General features: G+C 41.2%; 1 pseudogene; it reads left to right on the forward strand.

The window, feature by feature from the left end:
• Positions 1 to 3,096: 3,096 nt before the first annotated feature.
• LOC149232482 (uncharacterized) lies at positions 3,097 to 6,147 on the forward strand (annotated as a pseudogene).
• Positions 6,148 to 11,363: the final 5,216 nt, after the last annotated feature.

Consider the following 11,363-nt stretch of genomic DNA (forward strand, 5'->3'; position numbering starts at 1 on the left):
TAGTGAGGAAGCCATGACAATCAAAGAACAAAACAATACTTCCAAAAGAGTGAGACTCGATTTACAAAAGACAAGGTCGATACAGAGAGCTAGAGTTCTACCAGTGTGTTACCAATGTTGTAGTGGCTATAACCACTCTCCAAAAGTTTGCCTTCATTATGTTTTGGAGTCTCCCTCCTTAAATATTAGTAGTTGGCCTTGCACTACTCAAGTACTTGTGCTTTCACTTGAATTTATATTTCACTTCGTAGCTTTTGTTCGCCTACTTTCTTTGTTATCTAACCAGAAGCTAACCCCTGTGACTTGGTTGCATCGGTTTCTTCCACTGTCTTAGAAAACTTTGCAGTCCTGAAGGGCAGCTAACCTTACTCTCAAGAATTGTGCAAAGCAGCCCAGCAGTGAGCCTTGCTTTCAAGAATTTCACAGATCAGCCCAGTAGTCAACTTCAACTCCAAAAATGTGCCCAGCTGACAACTTGTCATTCGCTGGGAAATTTCATAGAGCATGAGAAGAAACCAGAGCCCCTAGGCCTAAGAATTGTGCAGAAGCATTCCCTTAGCTGATTCTCGATGCATGTGCTGACAAGTTACCTAGTTCCCTTTAGAACTGTGCAATTTCTCCGTGCATGCATAGTATCCCTTCCCGAAAAAGCAAAAATCAAAAATAAAAAATCATCCCTAAAAAATAGGGATCTATTTTTAGTAATGGGAGTGACACTTGTGCTAATTTTACAAAATTGTCGCCACTTTTCACTTTCTCCTAGATTTTTGGCATGCACGTCATAAACCTTAAATTGATCAAATCTATTTAATGGAAACCACCGAAGCTCATTTTCACATTCTATCTTGGAGCTTTGGCATTCCTAAAGCATCTACGAACCTTTGGCATTATCATCACAACTTTTCTGATTAAGTATTGCTTTTCAAGCCCTTTGCTGCTTTTTTTGTCACTTATATTTCCTTATCCTGTGTGAGTGTTGTTTTGCATTTTTTATTGAACTAAATTGGAATTTTAGTTTTTTTTTAACTTATAGAAGTGTTTTTTCAAGTTTTTCATTGTCTTTCTTGAGTGTCCCATGCATGACCATGTTTTTACACTAACGGTCGTCATTCTGACAACTCTCCCCAAAAGCTTCATTGTTCATATGTTTCACTAGTTCCTGCACTTGCTTTGATTGCATGAATGACCATTCACTCTGATCTGTGACATCCTTTGCTCATGCATTCAGATCTACTCATTTTCAAGTTTCCCTTGGGCAGATCTGGGCTGCCTTGGCTCAGGTTTATTTCTCCTAGCATGTAATGCACCTTCCTGGAACTCAAGGCTTTGCCTTGGCTCTAGGAATTGTGCAAAAGCTACCAGTGACTAGCTACAGCTATACTTTTCGCAGTTCCAAGATGCAGTCCCCAGTATTTCCCACTTGGACTGTGCCACGCATAGTCCTAGCCAGCATAAGGCCAGTTTTAATTGCGGATTACGCAGTTCTAGTCCACAACAAGCCATACTAAACTATGCTTCACACAATTCCAGTCATCAGTACCTCTCATTGGCAGCTAGGACTGTGCAATGCGCAGATCCAACTAATAGTCTCTCACCTCTGAGAGTCACAACTACGTAATATTGCCTAGCAGCTGCCCAATTTGTTTCATGATCGATCCTTGAAGTGCTTTGTGTTTTTAGGCTGACATTTGCTTGTCATGAGTGTCTGCTTTGTCTCCAGGTACACCAGTTGTTGAGTAGATTCTCAGAAGTACAAACAACATAGTTTCCAAGAGATATGGAACAAAGGATACTGTAGAGAGTAGCACTAGATATGTAGATTAACAACTACCAATAAACTTTCCCATCTATGCAGACATGCAGTTGCTCGTAGACAAGGACATGAAGATTACATGGCAGGAAATAAAGGACATATTTGTAGGCATTTTCAAGGAAGATATGGAAGATTGACAAGTCTATGTCAACATCCACAAGTCAAGATTGTATAGGGTTGCATGCAGGTACCCCACCTTCCTGTGTGCGGATATCATTCACTAGGTTGTCTCACATACCGATCCTAAGATGATGACACTAAGAAGTACCAATGGAGCACAACTTCCCACCTTCAGGATGGAAAACTACCATCATATGTGTTAGTTTTAGTCTTCACAGCCTGTCACCAGGGATCAACATGAGCTCTTACTATGTTTGGTTTTGTTAGATTTTTTGCACATGATATTTAGGCAAAAATGTGTCATTAGTGTGACCATCAGAAACAGCTCGAAAGGATCTTTCCAGTGGTATATCGCACTCCCAAAACCGGCTCTCAGATCAAACATGATCGAATGAATGGTTGACTCAAAGGCTTCTCATGCAGCAGTTCAGGTATTGAATGATCCAGAGGAAGCTAGGAGATGTCAGTGGCTAGCCTTGTGGCTGGATTGTGATAGAGAAGGACAAAACATAGCATTTGAAGGCATATTACCATGCTGCTAATCTTCATCTCAACATATGGTGAGCTCGTTTCTCTGCTTTGATTGAAAGAGATCTCCTGTGCAGAGGGCACGATACATTCTTGACAGGGATATTGCTGGTGAAAAGTTTACAGCTATTGGTATCATGGTTCTAGAGAGGAATTACTTGAAGATTTATAGATGTTCATTTAGTATTTGTTGTCATCCTTACTTATGGAAATTTTATTCGTGCCGAAGTTGTTAGTAGTACAGATTTTTTTGGAATTTCACTGATGAGTAGCAGATTCCTCCTTTTTTGTTGAAACGCTAAAAGCAGAAAGTTAGTTGCAAGAAAAAGGAGAAAAACTTCATTTACTATTCATTATAGACCCATGATTGGTTAAGTACAAGCTAGTTGTTAGGGCTGTATACCTACATTGTATGTATGTGGGCTACATGTGAGAAAGGCAATCCCGAACTATATGTTGCCATTCTAATTTCTGCTGCTTCAACAATTGGAAAGACTAAGGTATGATCTGAAGACCCGAAGTGCTGCTTAAAAAGATTTAGAGATTATGTGAATTTTGTTTTTGGGTGTTTCATTACATTTTTCAGTTGAATTCACTCAACCCCAAGATCTCCAAGGTGGGTTTTGGGTTTAGCTATGGACCCTCTGGTGCCCTCAAGCCCTAATCCCACTAAACTTAGTTCAGTGGTCAACAACCCTAAGCATAGATCAGTAGATCTAGGTTTGGGATTTGATGCATCTTTCAAGAAGGGAATGGCTGTAGAGGAGACTAGTGTTAATGCCAAGGTCACATTGGTGGGCTCTTCAATGGACAAGGTAATATTGGTAGAGGCACCTATGATGCCCTTTGCTGATAGGGAGAATGTGAGGAGTTTGGTTACCAGTCTAACTCCCTTGACCAACATTTCTTATGCAACAAGGAAGAGTGATTTTGGTGATTTCTGCTATGATGAGGGAAATGAGTGGAATGAAAAGGTTGTTGAGAAGCTCCACAGTGATGTCGAGACCCTGGAGCAAAGAACTTTTGACCCATTTGCTTCTGGTCCAGAAGAACTCATCTTTACGCCCAAGAAGTCTCATAAAGCAATGGTGATATGTGATGACAATGATGGTCATGCTCCATCGGATAGCCCTGGTAGGCCTAAAAGGACTTGAAATGTCCACAAATCTAAACTTAGTGTGGCCCGTACCTTGTGCCTTGATAGTTGCCTAGATTTAGAGGACGAGAATCACAACATGGGCTTGAGTATTATTGTTATACCTAGTTCAACAAATACAGATCAATGTGACTCACTAGTTTCCGATGAAGCTCTCAATCTGTCTTCTCAGTCAAGGTCACGTGTAGTGCATGTTTTGGATTTGCATTATGAGAAACACTCTACTCCAAAAGCACATAACGTTGGTGGTCCAGTTAGTGATAATGATAGACGGATGATTTTACCTGGCGATGATGCTTTTGACAAGACAAGTGGGGTATGTTATCAGTGGCACTACACTCCTGGGTGTGGCGCTACGCTCCTGAGTGTAGCGCTGCACTCCTGGTTTTGGTGAGAATCAACAACGTGAGAGGATGATATGGTCAATGGCTGCAAAAAAATAAAAAGTATCTGTTCTTCTACATGCTCATGGGGCAAGCATTTTGTATTGTACTCGTTTCATTGTGATGGAGGACATACTCGCTGAAGGCACTTCGATGCTCAATGATGTTGATGCTGAAACTGAAAGATGTGGGATCTACATGGAAGAAGTCATTGATCGTGGGGTCCTTGACTATAGCGATCATTGGAGACAATTTTTTTGGGGGCAGAAATGGGAATTACAATGACTGCGGTTGTAAGAGTGGTGTGGGCAGAGACAATATCCAAAGATCAGAATGAAAAGGTTCTGTTTTACATGCATAGATAACTGAGCAATCATTACCAATCTTTGTCCCCTTTGTAAAGCTTAATTTGAGATCATTACCTGTCTCCCTATCTATGACACGATTGGTGGCAATAATAAACAGAATGATTCTTGTGCTGCTGGAGGAATAGAGAGGGATCAAAATTGGTATGTCTATGGGAAGAACAATGCACTTTCCTTTCCATCATATTATATTGATGAAGAAGCAATCATCTGTTTGGATGGAGATGGCTGCAGGGTATGAGCTTGAGTTACCACAAAAGAGGAAGACTCTTCATCTCTTGATACTCCTGTTGCATGTGACTCATGTGATCTCTAGTATCATGCCACCTGTGTTGAATTTAAACCGGAGTGTACAATCGAAAATACTTGGCTTTGCTCGAGGTGCAAAACAAGTGGGGTGCCTGCAATATCTACTTTCTGCCAAACTTCACCACAAAAATATGTTCATAATTCCATGCCCAACAGCCTTGAAGCGATTAACCCGTAAACAAATTTATCAATAGTACACGAAGAGCATAATTTAAAGTGAATGGCTGGAGTATGACATTTCTTGTGATGACATTACAGCTATTGTGGCACAAATTAGTAGTTCGGTAGATTTCTGGGTATGAATTGCAGTCAGAGAGCATCCAAGAAGGGACAAGAACAGCAGGTCGATCAAACAACTCCAAAACGCGTGCAGGCAGGTGCAAGGTGGCAGTCAAAGGAAGATTTTGTGGAATATGGTTCCACACCTAAAGGAGCAGATATAATAATCTTAATCCACTTGGCAAACCTTCACTAATTTTGGTTTTCAAAACAACTCTATTTGCGATAGTTCATGAGATTTTTGTTGAATATTGTTTAGTTTTAATATTGTTTTATGATAGGATTTTGTTATTAATTGCATTTTTTTGTTATTTTATTTTTTATTTCCTATGTTGAGGAAATAAAAATAGATTAATAATTTATTACATATAGGATTAGTTTGAATATGTAAGGGTTGGATTTTGGTAGCAGAGAGGCTGCTTGGCACTGTATAAAGTTTTCTTGAATATCATTTTAATAAAGCAATTTTCTGCCCTTTGGACCTAGGATTCATCACAATGCTTAAGTGTCTAGTATGTTTTTCTCATAAATTCATTTACACGTTATGTTTTTCTGCCTTGTTACAGCATTATCTAAGAGATATGTTAGGAATTCATCTGTAATGATGCTCCTTTCATGATGATTTTTCTATTATATGTAGTGGTTGTATTTGCAGAATTCATTCTTGGTTAGATGCTATGTTGAGCAACCTTGTGTTTCTTGTTCATCTAAAGCTGCTACTGTAGATCCATCCCCTGTTTGATGCCTGCAGGGCAGCAGGCTTTCTCCCCTCTATTCTTCTCACATTTTCAATCTTCTATCTGGCTGAACATGGCACTTAATTTGCCCTAAGTTTGCCGACAGAAACTGGCATCGACTCCATAGTCCAATCATCCTTTCTCTTGTTGTTTCGACCCAAAACCTTTCAAACAAATCCCTTCACTCCATAGCTAGCCTAAAAGTTCATTTATTGCAACCACATCTTATTGGCAAAGAGAGAGCCCTCTCTGGTCTGGCAAGGCTAGATGCCAAACCTAAAGCTTGGTCTGTGGTTACCTCGGAATTACCTTTTCTCAACCTTGAGGTTAATTCTGAGTGATAACATATTGGTGCCATTGCCAGGGACGAGGTGACAGATCTTCTCTGAGAAATATCGTTCAAGTTACAGATCTGGTTGTTTATGGTGGACAGCAGTCAGACACATATGAAGGCTAAAATCATCTACCTGACAACTCCATTGCTCAAGATACCAAGCTTGAAGGTTTCAAAGCAACTTCACTGCCAACGAATCCAGAATCTAGATTTCAAAATGTTGATGGTAATCACCAATGATAGGGTATGTGGCAAACCCTGTGTGTTGTGAAGCTTTCAAAGAAGTTAGAGATCAGTTATTGGATATTGAAATAGATGAATCATTTTTCATTGTCATGCTTCAATGTTTGAGATCTTCGAAGTTTCCTCCTAAAGCTAAAACTAGTTTCTTTGAGTTAGTTGTTGAAAAATTTGAGAAGGAGATTCAGTATTTAAATGATCAAATCCAATCATATGAATTCCGAGATCCCAAAAAGTTCTTGGAAACTCTCCCTCCTTCAAAACAAGAAACAATAGGGCTGCCCATGGATGTTTGCATTGACAGTTTGCAATTGGAGGCCTCCGTTGAGGAGTTAGGGCAGAAAACAGTGTCTGGTTTCTTTGATCCTATTGTTGCATATATGGAGTATTTTTTTAGTTTGAATGATAAGTCAGATCGCCTTTCACATAGCTAAATTCACTTTGTACATGGATGACTGTCAGCATTTACATTTGTGTCCTAGTTCAAGCACTTCCAAGCAGCATCATTGTCACAGTTGCTTGAATAGTTGGTCTGGCATTACAACATTACTTGATTTATTGATTTTGCTACAAAGTAGGGTAGTTTTGTGTATAGATAAGCTGCCCAAGGTAGCATTTCAGTTTCCGGTGTTTGTCTATGTACAGGTTGTAGTATGTGTATGTTTTGGATTGGTATGAGTTGTTCAAGTTTGCAATTGTTTGACCGTATTGCCCAATGGATGAGGAACTTTGTCTACAGTGTTCTTGACACCTCCAAGGAGCTGCCATCCCTAATAAGGCCGATGTTAGTTCCAGTCTTCGCAGCCTGCCACCAAGGATCAACATGAGCTCTTACTATGTTTGGTTTTTTTAGATATTTTTCACATAATCTTTAGGGGAAAACATGTCATTAGCATGTCCATTAGAAACAGCTTAGAAAGACCTTTCCAGCAGTATATCACACTCCCAAAACCAGCTCCTAGATCAAAAGATATGACCGAATGAATGGTTGACTCAAAGTCCTCCCATGCAATAGTTTAGGTATTGAATGATCCAGACGAAGCTAGGAGATGTTAGTGGTTGACCTTGTTAACACCCAGGTTGTTCCCTATGACTCCCAAGGGAATACGGCCGGGGTAACCACTAACCAATCTTTGGATCACTGCTTCTAGCCTAACAGTGATCAGAGAGGGCTCTCTCTTTATGATTTGTAACTGTTTGTTGTAGGGTTTTAGGCTAGCTATTATGTACTGTGTTTTGTTTATGTTTGGTTGGTGAAATTCCTTTTAGGTTCTAGTGAAGTAGTTTTCTGAGAAGTTGAGTACCATTGGGCAATGGAGTCTGTAGCTGTATGCGTTTGAAGTTTTGAGATGAAAGATGGGACTTACAGGGCCATTTGGGTGCTTAATAGAACAGATTTTTGATTAAAGGCTGTAAACAGGTAGCACGAATAATGAAAGCATTTAAGAATTTTCACTATTAATCTATATGTTCCCAACAGATAGCTTTAAGAAGAGAAAACAGAGGTCTTAGGGGCAAAGTTGAATCCCTGAGAATGACTGTTACAATAAAAACACAGTCTTGAATTGCAGCAATTAAGAATTACAATTCTGTTACTGTATAAGAGGAAAACATTTATAATAGCTCAGTTTGAGTCCAGGGTAAACATAGTTAAATCCTGGTACTATCCTTTCACCTTGCTATCAAGTGTAAACATAAGAACAGTAAAGAGAACAAAAGACTCAAAACAGACACGACAAAGAGATTTGAGAATACTTATAGTTTTATGCAACACCCATGGAATCCTGTAACATGCATCCTTCACCACAAGATATCAAACACACCAAACTTCTGGAAGTTCCATTCCTCCTTTGTATTGATTCTCTGAAAATATTACAGCAGATGGAAGTTATCCAAGAGAAAATTCCAGCAACCTCTTCAGCATCTGTGAAGGGTCTATATATACTAGCGGTGATCTACAGAAATATCTGAGTTCTGCGTTAACTCAGTCTTTACATTCTCACCAACTATCTAAGATATTATGTCGAAAATTTATTACACATTTAATACACAGCACAGGCATCTTAATGCTCTGTCAGAAGATATTTTAGCTTTGTAGGAATAGCTAAGTCGGTCTGAGTTTTCGGAGTTAATGCATAGAAAACCCGGCTGTAGGCTGGTACACTGTGTCTCGGGCCTGTCAGCTGTATCTTCGACTGCCGCTGGTGGTGAGTCATTGGTCTGGCTGAGTTGGCTCAGCCTCTGCCTTTTCCTGTGGGTATTAATTCCCAAAATTGTCACTGTATGTACCTGCTTCCTCCTTCTGCGCTATTGGTTCTGGCCTGTCAAAATTGTCTGGGTCAAATGCCTCCAGACATCTTGTGTGGGCAGTTGATGTGCCAAAATTGCCCCTAGAGTTTCATCTGCCTCTGTGAACTTAAAGAAATTGGGAGGTGTATCAAACAGATGATCTATCTCATTCATGAGAAAAAACAGGTTCTCCACTCTGTCATACATCATTTGTCCCGTGGCTGGCCCTGTGTCCTTTGAACTGCTGGGAGCTTTTGCAATCTCTGCCACAGCATGGGCATCAATTCTCTTGTTATAGTTGTCCAAAGTGAGCAGTCTACCCACGCTGCTCAAAATGTTGGGGAGGCCTCTGTTCTGCAGTGTTACAAACTTCTCCAGGAACCTGTTGATTTCTGTCTGCATGTCTTGTGTCCTTCTTTCCAAGGTTCCAATCAAGTTTCTCAGAGTAACAACTCTCTTGGCTATGGCAATTGTTTCTGTTCTGTTGTTGATTCCCATGGTGGCCAATTGTGTGCTGGTCTTGTAATTCAGGATATTGATCATCCTGGTAGCTGCTTCTGGCATGTGCCCAAGGCTTGCCCTTGCTCTTTGTATCTCTTTGTTAGCTTTGGTGATGAGCACCATTTGTTCATCCATGGTTTCAATGTATTGCCACTGTTTGGCAATGGATCTCCCAATGTTGCTCCACAACACTGCTTTCATGTCAGCTGTCACCCTTTCCAGTGCAAGCTCCTTTTCCAGCTCAGCAATCCTTCTCTTAAGGGTTTTCACCTCCCTTTCCTTGGCTGCCTCATTTTGTTTGCTTTTATCAAATCTCTCATGAACATTAGCCAAGTTCTGTTTGAGCTCATCCAGCTCTTTCATTTGAGCTTCCATAGCTCGGATCTCTGCTTGAAGCTTCTGCATATCTAGGGTAGCAGCTTGCTCTGATGTTGTTGTGGGGGTTGTGGATGATGCTGTAGCTCCTGTTTGCTGAGGAGGCGGAGTGATGATCGGAGGTGTTTCCTCGAGATTTATTATTATTGGAGGAGGCTGGGAGGATTGACCTTCCCCTTTCTGCTTTATGGCTTCTTGTAGCGCTGCCTTTGCAGCTTCAGTTTGCCCTAGCTGGTCTTGAGTCCTAACCAGCTCCTTGTATAAGGATACCAGCAAGTCTGTGGTATCTTTTTCTTGCCTCTGCTGGGCAACTTCATCTGTTTGTGGATGGATGGTGGCCGGGAGCTTGATTTTCTTTCTTAGGGCTGCCATGTCAGCATCCCTTATTTTCAGCAGTTCTTGGATGCCCTTGACATCCTTGGGATCATGTCCAATCTCTATGATTACCTCCTCCAAGGATTTGATTCTGTTGTCCTTGGCCTGTGAGGATGCTCTTTCCAATTCCAGCTGGGATGATGTATTGTCTAGGCTGCTCTTTAACTTGTAATTTTCCAGTGTCTCATCTGCCAGGGAGGCGTACACCATTTCACCCGTTTGCTTGTGTAACTCTATCTTATCCATGGGGTGAATATCTTTAGCCAGAACCTCCATGTTGGTTCTTAAATAGTCTGAGGTGGACTGAGGATGTAGAGTTGTGGGCATGAAATGGCTCATTATCATTTTTCCCTCACTCACATCAAAAGCAGACATTAGTCTCTGCTGGTTGCTGGGAGCTAGTTTTAACAAGTGATCATAGAGTTGCACTTTTATGGGATCACTCCTTCTCTTGATTTCTATGAACTGCTGCTTTATGCTTGAGTGCCCCTCTCTATGCTGGCCAGAAGAGCTGACCTCTCCTCCCATTGTCATATCTGGTCCTCTTTGAGATGAGCTGGCCGAGAGTTCTCCACTGGGTGGGCCCATGCCCATGGCCTGCCTTACTGCCATGTCCTCCTCTTGGGAGTCATTCAATCTTTGTCTCTTCTCTCTTCTGATAAAGGATGAAGTCTGGGGAGTCTCTCTCTCTCTCTTTCTGGTTAAGTCCTCCTTCTGGGGTGTTTGGAGGACTGAGCTGTCCACATTGATGTCTGTTCTTGGAGACAACTCTGTTTGGGGCTGCTGTTCTGTAGATCCGGGCAAATCTGTCTCTTTATTTTGCTGTAATGGCTGCTGCTCACTAGTTTGTGATTTATCTTGTTGCTGCCCCAACTCCCGTTCTTCCATTTCTTCTTGCTGCTGTAGCAAGGTGTCAACCTGTTCTTCTGTTAATATAGGTGGTTGTTCCACCTGTTTGCCTTTGTCCTTGCTTGCTGCTTGGGTTGTCTGCTCGGCAGTTCGCTGTTGTGTTGCTGGTGTTGTGGTGGCTGCCCCAATTTGCCTCCTGTAGGAAGTAGGCACCTGTCCACAAGTTTCCAAGTCAGCTTGTTTTTGGACATTTCTAGTCTCTTGCTCAAATATTTCTTCACTAGTCATTTGCTCTATTAATGTGCCCTCTTCCCAGTCTGGTGCATTTGCATATTTCTCAATTTCAGGTAGTCTTGCATGTGCATAGTTGCCTAACTTATACCTGATCCTCCTGAGAGAAATAGAGTGGTTAGGGTCATATGGAATCCACTCAAAACTGGTTTTCAATTGGAGTCCTTCCAGGATCCTGTCTGCCTCCTTCCAGCCTTCTTCCTTTCTGTTGTATAAGAAGGGACCTAGCTGATTTCTCACTTTCAACTGTGATTTCTTGTTTTTACTCTGAAAGTGTAGGTAATCTGAGTTCCCAAATTGCCTGAAGTATTCTAAGGCAAACAGTCTCATGGGAACGTACCTCGGCAGTCTAAATGGATTTAATTCACATCCATACACCCTAATGACTGTGTGATTCTGGTAGAAGTACCAGTTGCCAA

The sequence above is a fragment of the Pinus tabuliformis genome, chromosome J, assembly GCF_031772625.1.
Source record: "Pinus tabuliformis cultivar Carrire ecotype Pingquan chromosome J, CPIR1, whole genome shotgun sequence".
Lineage (NCBI taxonomy): Eukaryota > Viridiplantae > Streptophyta > Pinopsida > Pinales > Pinaceae > Pinus > Pinus tabuliformis.